Source organism: Lathyrus oleraceus, chromosome 3 (genome assembly GCF_024323335.1).
Source record: "Lathyrus oleraceus cultivar Zhongwan6 chromosome 3, CAAS_Psat_ZW6_1.0, whole genome shotgun sequence".
In the NCBI taxonomy this organism is placed as follows: domain Eukaryota; kingdom Viridiplantae; phylum Streptophyta; class Magnoliopsida; order Fabales; family Fabaceae; genus Lathyrus; species Lathyrus oleraceus.
Window position 1 is genome coordinate 256,263,535 of NC_066581.1, and position 11,601 is coordinate 256,275,135.

The window sequence follows — 11,601 nt, forward strand, 5'->3', positions numbered from 1 at the left end:
GGGTTAAGGTTTTCTATAACTTCTATTTTTGCTTTATTGACCTTAATTCCTCTTTCAGATATTATATGTTCTAACACTATGCCTTCTTTGACCATAAAGTGGCACTTCTCCCAGTTTAACACAAGGTTAACTTCTAAGCATCTCTCTAGGATTTTCTCAAGGTTAATAAGGCAGTCTTCAAAGTCTAATCCACACACCGAGAAGTCGTCCATAAATACTTCCATGATTCCGTTGAGATAATCTGCGAAGATTTATATCATACAACGTTGGAAAGTAGCTGGCGCATTACAGAGTCCAAATGGCATTCGTCTGTAAGCAAACGTTTCGTAGGGACAGGTAAAGGTTGTTTTCTGTTGATCCTCGGGGTGAATGGGTATTTGGAAAAATCCAGAATCTCCATCAAGATAACAAAAGTAAGAGTGTCTGGCAAGACGCTCCAGCATTTGATCTATGAATGGAAGGGGGAAATGGTCTTTCCTAGTTGCCTTATTGAGCTTCCTATAATCTATGCACATACGCCATCCACCTTCTATGTGTTTAGCAACATGCTCTCTCTTTTCGTTCTGCACGACTGTGATGCCTCCCTTCTTGGGTACCATATGTACAGGACTTACCCACTTACTATCAGAAATCTGATAGATTATACCAGCTTCTAGTAGTTTAAGGGCTTCCTTCTTTACTACCTCGCTCATTACAGGGTTGATTCGTCTCTGATGTTCTCTTATCTTAGGTTCTTGAGTAGTTCCTTAAGTTCTTGGGCTGGTTTTTGAGAATTAGGTGAAGGGTATGGAGTAAGATCTAAACATTCATTAGTGTGAGGTTCCATTTCCTCTAACTCGTCATCCTTTTCATTCGGGTTTAAAAATTGTTCGATCTTAGGTTCTCCCTGATCAAATTCTCTTATGCACTCATCTATGATATCAATCGCATAACATGTGTCTCCTAGAATTGGTGCCATCAGGAATTTCGAAAGAATGAACTCGATCTTTTCGTCCCCTACTTCGAAGGTTAATTTCCCTCTTTTGACATCTATTATAGCTCCGATTGTTGATAGGAATGGTCTACCTAAAAGAATAGGGATATCTTCGTCTTCTTTGATATTCATGACCACAAAGTCTGTTGGGATATAAAGTTGACCGATCCTAAGTGGGATGTCTTCTAAAATTCCTACAGGATACTTAACAGGCCTATCGGCTAATTGTAGGGACATCTTAGTTGGTTGTAATTCTCCTAGGTTTAACCTTTTACATACAGCTAAGGGCATTAAACTTACACTAGCGCCTAAGTCTAGGAAAGCTTTGTGTTTCACATGACTTCCTAAAATGCAAGGTATAGAAAAACTACCAGGGTCTTTCTCCTTCTTAGCAAGTTTATCCTCGGAAATAAAATTGCATTCCAAGGGTTTTGGATCGTCGAGCCTACGCTTGTTAGTTAAGATGTCTTTGAGAAATTTGGCGTAAGACGGAATTTGGGTGATAGCTTCGGTGAAAGGAATCTCTACATGAAGCTTTTCTATCACTTTTATAAATTTTTGGTATTGGTTATTGATTTTGGTTTGTTTAAGTCTTTACGGATATGGGATTGGTGGTTTGTACGGGGGTGGTGGTTTGTAAGTTTTATCCTTGGCTTCACCTTCTTGGTTGGTTTGTTTCTCGGATTCCTCCGGTTCCTCTTCTTGGTTGGTAGGCATATTTTCTTTAGAAGTTTTGGACTCGCTCATTGCTGGGTTCTGAGGCCCTTCGTAAGCGGTCCCACTTCGTAACGAGATAGCGTTAGCTTGCCCTCAAGGGTTTGGTTGAGGTTGTCCAGGAAATTGGCCTCCAGATGTAGTTTGTGGGGCTTGGTTTTGTGCTACCTGTGAGATCTGGGTTTCAAGCATCTTGTTGTGAGTGATTATTTGATCAACCTTGGTTCTTAATTGTGTTATAAGTTCATTTACGTGAATGTTATGGTTTAGGAATTCTTTATTTTGCTGAGTCTGGCCCGACATAAAGCATTCCATGATCTTCTCAAGGTTAGACTTCTGGGGCACAACTTGCATAGGTTGGTTTAGTTTTTGGGCTTGATAACCTTGCGGTCTCTGAGGTGCATGATTTTAGATAGGGTTATGGTTTTTATCGGAGAAATTCGGATGATTCTTCCATCCAGGGTTGTAAGTGTTTGAAAATGGGTTACCTTGGGCGTAATTCACTTGGTCGGTATTTAGTTCGTTCAAAAGGTTACACTCCGCTAATTCGTGTCCTTTAGTTCCACAGAGTTCGTACTCTGTGTGGACTACTGCTACGGTGTTAGTGTTTGTAGACATATGTTCGATCCTAAGGGCTAAAGCGTCCATTTTTTCCTGCATCATGTCTAGAGACCTTACCTCATGTATTCCACCTTGGGTCTCCTTTTTCTCTATTGATGCTCGTTCAGTTCCCCATTGATAATGGTTTTGGGCCATATCGTCAATTAGGTCACAAGCTTCCGGATAAGGTTTGTTCATCAGTGCGCCGCATGCGGCAGCGTCGATGCTCATCTTGGTGTCATAATGGAGTCCATTATAGAAGGTATGAATGATCAGCCATTGTTCTAGGCCATGGTGTGGGCAGACTCTTAATAGCTCTTTATATCTCTCCCAAGCTTCGAAAAGCGATTCTCCTTAGTTTTGAGTAAATCTAGTTATTTGGTTTCGAAGAACAACAGTCTTACTAGGGAGGAAATATCTAGCAAGGAATACTCTCCTAAGGTCTTCCCATGTAGTTATTGAATTAGCTGGAAGTGAATCTAGCCATGAACGTGCTCTATCCCTGAGGTAGAAAGGAAATAATATTAAACGGATCGCATCGGGTGAAGCGCCGTTAGATTTAAAGGTGTCGGCTAGTTGGATAAAAACTTTTAAATATTGATTCGGGTTCTCAGTAGCGAGACCCGCGTATTGGTTTTGTTGCACTAATTGCAGCAAAGACGGTTTTAGTTCGAAATTGTTAGCAGGTATAAGGGGTTTACTATACTCGAACTAGGTTCCTCATGAGAGGGTTGGGAAAATTCCTTAAGAGGTCTCCTATCGCGATTCTCGGCCATAGCATTCTTAACTCGGATGAGTAAGAGGCGTGTACGAGTATAACGTTCGGGTTCCGCTAAAGGATCTACTAAATTTCCGGTACTACGGGTTCTTCGCATTTATCGGCTAATAATGCCTTAGTCTATACGGTGTAACAACAGGGTACGAAATTTGACGAAGTTGGTCCCCGGCAACGGCGCCAAAAACTTGATCGCTTCTTTCGCAAGTGCACGAATAACGTCAAAGTAATATAAAAGAATATCGATCCCACATAGACCAATCGTCAATTTATCGATTACTATTGTTACGGTGTTTATCTAAGGCGGTGTAAAAGAGATATTGGGTTTGCAAAATAATGGTAAATAATAAATGCAGGTAAAGACAGGTTGAATGTAATTCACGTCAGTTAAGTGATGTTTTGATTGTCTAAATAGAACTACTTATGAGGCACTATTTTCCACTCTTGAAAACAATCCATTTAACAGAAATTGTCGCTTTCGTGTAATCAGAACCGAGTTTACCCTTAAATTAAGGCCTTTTATTGTCACTTATAAAAGATGCGTAGAATGCTAAAGTAGTAAAACTATTTTTAAGAAATGAGACTCGTAAACTTAGTTGAAAAGTGATTTTGATTTAGAAAGTTTACCCAAGGAGTTTCCCGATTTTAAATCTATCAACGCGTCCGAAAACAGTTTCAAAAATAGTTTTTCCTTAAATTGATAAAAATTCCTAGTTACTAAGCCAGGGTGCTTTCGCACTCCTCGAATAATTAAAACTAACCAAGTTTGTTTTAGAGAACTCAAGTTAAAAATCAAAATAACCTTTTAAGTATTTCTACAGATTTCAATATGTGAAAAATTACTTTAACCGCGATCCTTACATTCTAACCTTTAAAAGATTTAGCCAGACATGGTAACACAAACGAACACAACGGTGTTAATCATGATGAAAAGTTTGTTTTAAAATGTGAGGCGTAGAGAGCGAGTAAAGTGCATAAAATAAATAAACTAAAGCAAGTGCGGAAAAATAAATAAAATAAAGCGACTGCGGAAAATAAATAAAGTAAAGCGAGTGCGAAAAGTAAATAAAGTAAAGCGAGTGCGGGAAATAAATAAAATAAAAGCGATGCGAGAAAGTAAATAAAGTAAAGGCGATGCGGGAAATAAATAAAATAAAAGCGATGCGGGAAATAAATAAATAAAACGATAAATAAGAACCTGCTCCAAACGGAGGCTTCGATTCTGGTACAAAAATAAACCTCCGACTCCTGAAGCTAAAGACGACAACAACTCGAAGTGACCCAACTCAATCTCACAAAGGTGCGATAACCCCCCAATGTGACGGATTATCGCTATTACAAATGATAAATATATGCTTAAAGTGTTAAAACTAAGTTGGATGATTAAAAAACAAAATGGAACGAGCTATTTATAGAGGTTTTCAGCAGCTTGTAAAGACCATGGTGCCCTCCAACTTCCCCTTAGTTGGAACGTGCCTTCCAAAGGTGGCGCCCGCCATCCCTTCATGGCGCCCGCCATGTGTGTAAATAGGGTGAATCATGGGAACATGGCGGTTACCTCCTAGTTGAGGGCTGATGACTCATGGCTTCCCCTATAGCGGTCGCCATGTGTGTAATTTCTCCAAAAAACCCAAATTTTAGGTCTTTTTGCTTCGTTTCTTCCAAAAGAGTCCGAAAGTGCTAAATATCTGAAAACAAGAGAAAAGAGAGCATAATACAAACAAAATGATAATAAAGTCCTAATAAACATGTGAAATCCGAGTCAAAAACACGGTGTAATTCAGTGTGATCAACTTCACACATCAAACACTCAGAAACTTCCCGGACAACCATCTACCATATTAATAGAGGAATTACCATGAGCGGGCAATAGGTTAGCTTTCACATTCGGTGCACAATCCTCGAAGGACACCATCCCATTCTTCACTAGCTTCTAGACCTCATACTTCAACGGGTAGCAGTTTTCAATATCATGGCCAGGAGCTCCTTGATGAAAGGCACACTGAAGTTCTGGCTTATACCACCATGGAAGTGGTTTTGGAATTTGTGGCGAATTTCTTGGTTGGAGAAAGTTCTTGAGAACCAAAGATGGATAAAGGTCTGCGTATGACATAGGAATAGGGTCAAAAGAGACCTTCTTCCTCTCGAAACTTTGTTGTTGTTGATTATTGTTGGTGTTATTGGTGTTGTAGTTCTTTGTTCTTTGTTGTGGTTGATGTTGATGTTGTTGTTGAACTGACATTGATTAATTGTTGGAAAATACTGGATTACGGATGAAAATTGATGATGATGTTGACGTGGTTGCGGATTTCTTTTGACATGAGGCTTCATCTGCCTCCCTATAGATACTACATTGGTTTCACCTTCCTTCTTCCTGGCGAAACTACTCCCATACTTCTTGCTTGATGATACCTCTTCCTTAGACAAACGTCCCTCACGGACACCTTTCTCTAATCTCATCTCCATGTTTAACATTTTGGTAAAATCACTGGGGGCACTAGCAATCATGCGTTCGTAATAAAACGAACTCAGGGTCTTAAGGAAAATCTTGGTCATCTCCTTCTCTTCCAACGGGGGATTGATCTGAGAAGCAAGCTCTCTCCATCTCTGGGCATACTCTTTAAACGTCTCTTTGTCCTTCTGAGACATCAACCTCAGGCGCCATGTCCATGTTGTACTTATACTGCTTCACAAAAGCTTCACCCAAATCATTGAACGTGCGGACATTTGCACTATCTAACCCCATATACCACCTCAGAGCGGCACCAGTCAGACTGTCTTGGAAATAGTGAATCAGTAACTGATCATTATTAGTTTTCACTGACATTTTCCTGGCATACATGACGAGATGGCTAAGTGGACAGGTATTTCCCGTATACTTTTCAAAGTCAGGGACTTTGAACTTCATTGGGATCTTGACATTCGACACTAAGCAAAGTTCAGCAGCACTCTTACCGAACAAATATTTTCCTCTCAATGTCTTCAATTCCTTTCTCAGCTCAAGGAAATGATCCTTCATCTTATCCATATTCTCATAAACATCCGGACCCTCAGACGGCTCAGAATGGTAGATGGTGTCCTCGACACGAGGCAGGGTGTGAACAACTGGAGGCGGAACAGACATGACCGAGCTATATGCCGGCATGGAAGCAAAAGTAGGTGCAAACCCTTCAGGCACAAAGTTCGGTGGCATTCCCCATGGGAATCCGACAGGCATATCAGGAGCAAACTGAGTGGCAGGCACAGTTGAGGTAGCAACCTCTAAAATGACAGTCCTCTAAGAAGGAGGAGTTACAGGCGTTGGAGAAGACTGATTCTGAGCAGCTAAAATAGACTCCATCATAGCAGTCAAACGAGCAATCTCATCCTTCAGTTCTCGGCTCTCTTGTTCCAAATGTTCCATGATTCTTGGTTGATTGGCACGAGTGTTGTATCGGTGAGTCATCTTGGCTGAAGCACAGAAGAATAATCAATAAGACATTTGGCAGAAGAAAACTTGTTATGCTCATGATGCATGGAATGCAATATTTTGATTGTTTTTATTTTCAAGGAACATACTATTTTATTTGCAAAATATAAATTACAAATATCTTTTATTCATATAATTTGGAAGGCTTACACTGAGTACAGTTTCAAAAACCAAAATACAAATACAAGAGGAAAGGAAACTAATCATCCTAAGGATCCCCTAACAATAGTGTAAGATGATCGGGTCGTAGGCGCGTACTTCCTTTGGATGCATCGAATCTAGGACTCAGAAGAAGTCTTCATTTGAGCCTTCTCGAGGACAAGCTGGTCAATAATCTTCTTCCAAGCACCGGAAGGCTGAGGCATTCTAGAGGAAGAAGGACCCTCTGGCTCTCTCTGTCTCTTCACTGCTCGGTCTTCTAGAAGTTCAATCAGTGCATCCTTGTCCTTAGACTTAAGTTGCAACTCTTCATGCTTTCGACTCAAAGCATTGAACCGCTCTTCCCACATATCCTTCTCTTGCTTCATCTTGGAGAGTGCGTCTTCCAACTCCTCTAAATCTTGGTTAGGGAGAGTTAATGGATCAACCACAACCATAGACATAGGTCCTTCACAAGCATACGACATCTTAAACTCCAAAGCTCTCTTCTTCCCCCATTGAGTGTAAGCTTCCAAAGCTACACAATTTCGTGGACCAAGCTCAGATCTTCCTTTCCTATGCACATTATGCCAAGCATGTGTCATCTTCTGCTTCAAATGTTGGGGATCTTTACCCTCTTTATAGAAAAGTCCTTCTAACTGAGTGTTATTAGGTTTGTCTCTCAAGGGGAACCCAAGTTAACGACGAGCCAAAGCAGGGTTATAGTTGATTCCTCCTTGTGTACTAATGAGAGGCACATTAGAGAATTCACCACAACTGTCAATAATCTCCCAGCTACCCAATGCAGAGTCATACCAAATTATATCATCATTAGTGAGGGACATAAGTCTCTGAGACCACCGTAGACATTGTTTGTTCTCCACAAAAGCAGGTGTCTGAGGCAAGTGCGAAATAAACCACTTGTACAGAATAGGAACACAACATACAATAGTTCCACCACCTTTAAAGTTCCTTAGATGCAAAGAAAAGTACATATCACCTAACAAAGTAGGCACAGGCTTCCCAATCAAGAAGATTCTAATGGCGTTATCATCAACAAAACCGTCAATGTTAGGGAACAAAGCTAAACCATAGATGAGAAACACAAAGATAGCTTCAAAAGCATCCACACTACCGGCTAGAGCAAAGGCAGTAGCTTTCCCTATGGAAAACACAGAAGTCAACCCAAACATTCCTCCTTTCTTCACCCAATGAGCCTCAATCTCAGACTTCTTCAAGTGAAGAGCTTCAGCTATAATATGAGATCTGGGAATCTTCTCCAATCCACTAAAAGGCACCTTGCTAGAAACAGGTATTACCAAGAGATGGGCATACTCTTCTAACATAGGCATAAGATGATAATCGGGAAAAGTGAAGCAACAGTAGAGAGGGTCGTAAAACTGAACCAACACACTCAAGAGACCTTCAACCACATAAGCAAATAATACAGATATGAACTTCCCATGATGTTGCTAGAAGTCCAAGGGATTTAATACAAAATATGATAGCTTCCTTAGCTCCTTCAAATCGGGACATTTGTGTAGCACCTCAAATTTGCACCCCCCATTTGTACATCCATTTCATTTTTAGGTCATTAACATTGCATGGCACATTGCATTGTATTCAGTCAATTGTAACTTGCATCAAGGAGAAGTCAACTGTGCAAGAGACCAAGCATTTCCATGATATGAAGACCCTATGGTTGTTCTAGGTAGCTTGTGTGAGTCAAGGATCATTTTGAAGCAACTTGACCAGAGGCTAGAGGCTCAAAAGTCATCAGTGCAGTTTCAAGTCATCTGAGGCCCATAAAAGTCAACTGAAAGTCAATTGAGGGCTAGGAGGTGGAGAAATGGTTTGAGACACTTCATTCATGTTCAAAAGAGGGTTATTCAACATTTCAACATCTACCTTGAAGATTTTGAAGTCGGATCAAAAGTTTCCAAAAATGGAAAGTGACCTGTAATTTGAAAGTTTCCAAAAATGGCAAGTTTTGGACCAGCTTCAACTCAACTTTCCAACAGCAAAGAAGCTTCAAATGAAATTTTGTTCAACATGAAAGTTGAATATCTTTCTCTCCCATTTCCAAAAAGTCCAAGATCGTGAATTTATGATGAATGGTTAAGGAGTTGTGATCAAATCATTGCAAAGTGTGCTTGAAAATTCAAATTGCCATATCTTTGGAACCAAGACTCCAATTTGAGTGCTCCTTTTTGCACAATTCTCCTCATGACATGAATTTTCCAAATACCTCATCACATGGCATGAAATTTGAACATATGATCATGTGCTTATTCATGAAGTTTTTAAAGGAAAATTGCCAAAATCAAAATTGGTTGATCACATGCATATAATTCCAATTCTAATGTGTGCATGGGCTTATTCGGAATGAATTTGGGCCTTTGTGGTGTACTGTTCACGTAGCCATTTCATGCATGAGGTGAAAATGGCAATTTTGCAACTCACCTTAAAACTCCCTAATCTCAATTAACCATGGCTTAAATTTAATTTCAGATTGATTAGGAGGGCATATATAAGCTTAATTGTAACTGCATTGGACATAACAACAAGTTTCAGATCTAGATCCATTTTTCATTCTCAAAATTTCTCTTCATTGATTTTCAAAAATTCCATACATAAACCCCTCATTTTCTTGCATAATCATGGGTATGGAGTGTTGTTAAGCAAGATTCAACGTGCATTTTGTGAATTTCTGCTCAATTTCGTGCATACTACTAGCTTGAAGGTGTTAATGGAGATCTCAAATTAAGCTGGTTTCAAGCCTTCTCACGTGTTATTTCTTGTATCAAACATCATTGGAGCTCAAAGCAAGCAGAACTGGACCATTACAAGCGTGGAATCGTGTGAATCTAGAACCTGCTCTTCAAGAGGTGAATTTTTCGACCTTCATAATTCTCGAATCCATGTACATATTTGTGTAGATCTTTTAATCCTGAGCATTCTGAGCTAAATTTCATTAAATTTGGTGCATTATTGAGTGAGTTATGAGTGATGGAAGTTTACATGTCAAAAATGTTTCTGCTCGATTTGAACTTGTTATGTTGTTTTAGAACAAATTGATGATGGATCTATGATGTACATGGAATAAGGATTCGAATGATGTAAAAAATTTTGAAATCTGAGGAATTCTAGAAAATCTGGAAAAAACTGGATGAACTTCATGCTGTTCATCTTCATCTTCATGAAGAAGATGAAGATCTTCATGGTAGTGACAGATTAGCGTCCAAGTAGCGACGGTTCTGGGCTGGGCTAGGGTTTTCTGGTGAAACGCGTGCGTTTCAGTGAGTAGCACGCTCATTCAAATTTGTGCCGGGTTCGATTCTGGCCGAAGTAACTTTTTCAAATCCAATCCATTTTTGCCATTTCCCTCCATATTTGCCTATGCTTCATTTTTTATTTCACATATTTTTTAGCCAACTTAAAAAATTCATAACTCATTGAATATTAATCCAAATGATCCCCAAGTTTTTGCCAATTGATCCTTGTGATGTCTAGTTTTTTTTTATGATAATTTCTAAAGTTGTGCATGGCTGGAATTTTGTTTTCTCTAGGTTGATTGGACATATGTGCTTTTGTGACCTTGCCTTGCTCTTTCTATTGTGAAATGCTTGATTTTAATCCAAATGCATTGAAATTTTGTATGATGTTTCTTGACATGTTGATGGATGCTTGAGACTTGGTTTGGTATTTTTCTCATCTACCATTTCTGTTTTACACACATGTTTGCATGGTGTGACAATTTGTGTCACACATTTGGTTGTTCAACTTGTGCAATTTAATTTCCATGCCAATTGATCTTTGATGCTTCTGATTTTTTGTATGATGTTGGTATTGGATGTGTTGAATGCTCATGAAGTTTTCCAGAATTATTTGAATCATTTCTATTTTGATTGGGAATTTCCATTCATAATGATCAAATGTATGCCTTGAATTGGTCTTTGACTTCCTTTGCACATGAAATGGACTTGCTTGTTGCTTTTGGTTTGGTCCTTTTTAGGACTTGTTCTTGATTGCATAAACATACTTTGTGTTGAATATCAAGTTCTGTTTTGGCTTTTTGATCCACTTTTGACCCTAGGCTTTGACCTAGTGGCTTGTTACTTACATTTGAGTTGTGAATTTCAGGTTCAAGTAGGCATCTCCCTGATTGATGTTGCTCCTTCATTTGAGCTTGATCATTTGTTGTTGTTGGCTAACATTTGTGTGTTTTGTAGGTTGAGGATAGTGTTTGCCTTATGGCTCATGTGTTGCATATTGGGTTGTCTGTTTGATATTGACTGTTGTTGACTGTTGTCTGAATTTTGTACTGATTGGTTTAGTTGTTTCCACAGGTACCTAAGTTGCTTTAAGTTCATCTGAACTTTGCTTTGCTTTGCTTGTGATTGGCATACCACTTAGGTATAATTCCTTGATCTTCATGTAGTCTGGAAGACCTGTCATGTTACTTTGGCAGACACCTGTCTGAAGCCCTCCTTAAGAGGCCATGTTTGTGGTTGTTTAATTTTGTGCCAAGCAGGTTAAGTCCTCTTAAGAGGCCATTGGCAGATAAAAGGGGTGTGTAATCCATCCCCTGCTACTCAGTGTGTCATTTATCTTGCTCACACCATGTGTTGATGCATTTTGAATAAAAACCCAAAATCTTGTTGTGTCAGTCATGTGGAGAAGAGTTCCTTCATTCTGGACTCCCACACTTTCATTGTTTGAAGCTCTCCCAGGCCAGGGATAAAAGCTATGAGGTCCACCCCTCATCTCCATTTCATCTACTTCACCCTAACTCTCAATGTTAGGGTTAAGAGCTCAAAATACCCCCTTCCCAGTTGGCTTGTTTGTCGAGGTTGATATGACCCCTTGACTAAAGCCTAGCCTTGATGTTTGAGCCCCTTGTTGGTGTGTTTACTTAATGCTGTATGTGTT

The 11,601-nt window shown here is 39.5% G+C and overlaps 1 non-coding gene across 1 annotated transcript; it reads left to right on the forward strand.

The window, feature by feature from the left end:
- The first annotated feature begins 2,573 nt into the window (after positions 1 to 2,573).
- On the forward strand, positions 2,574 to 2,680 carry LOC127133705 (small nucleolar RNA R71). The gene has a single exon (XR_007807655.1). It is a non-coding gene; the product is annotated as a small nucleolar RNA R71 (small nucleolar RNA).
- Positions 2,681 to 11,601: the final 8,921 nt, after the last annotated feature.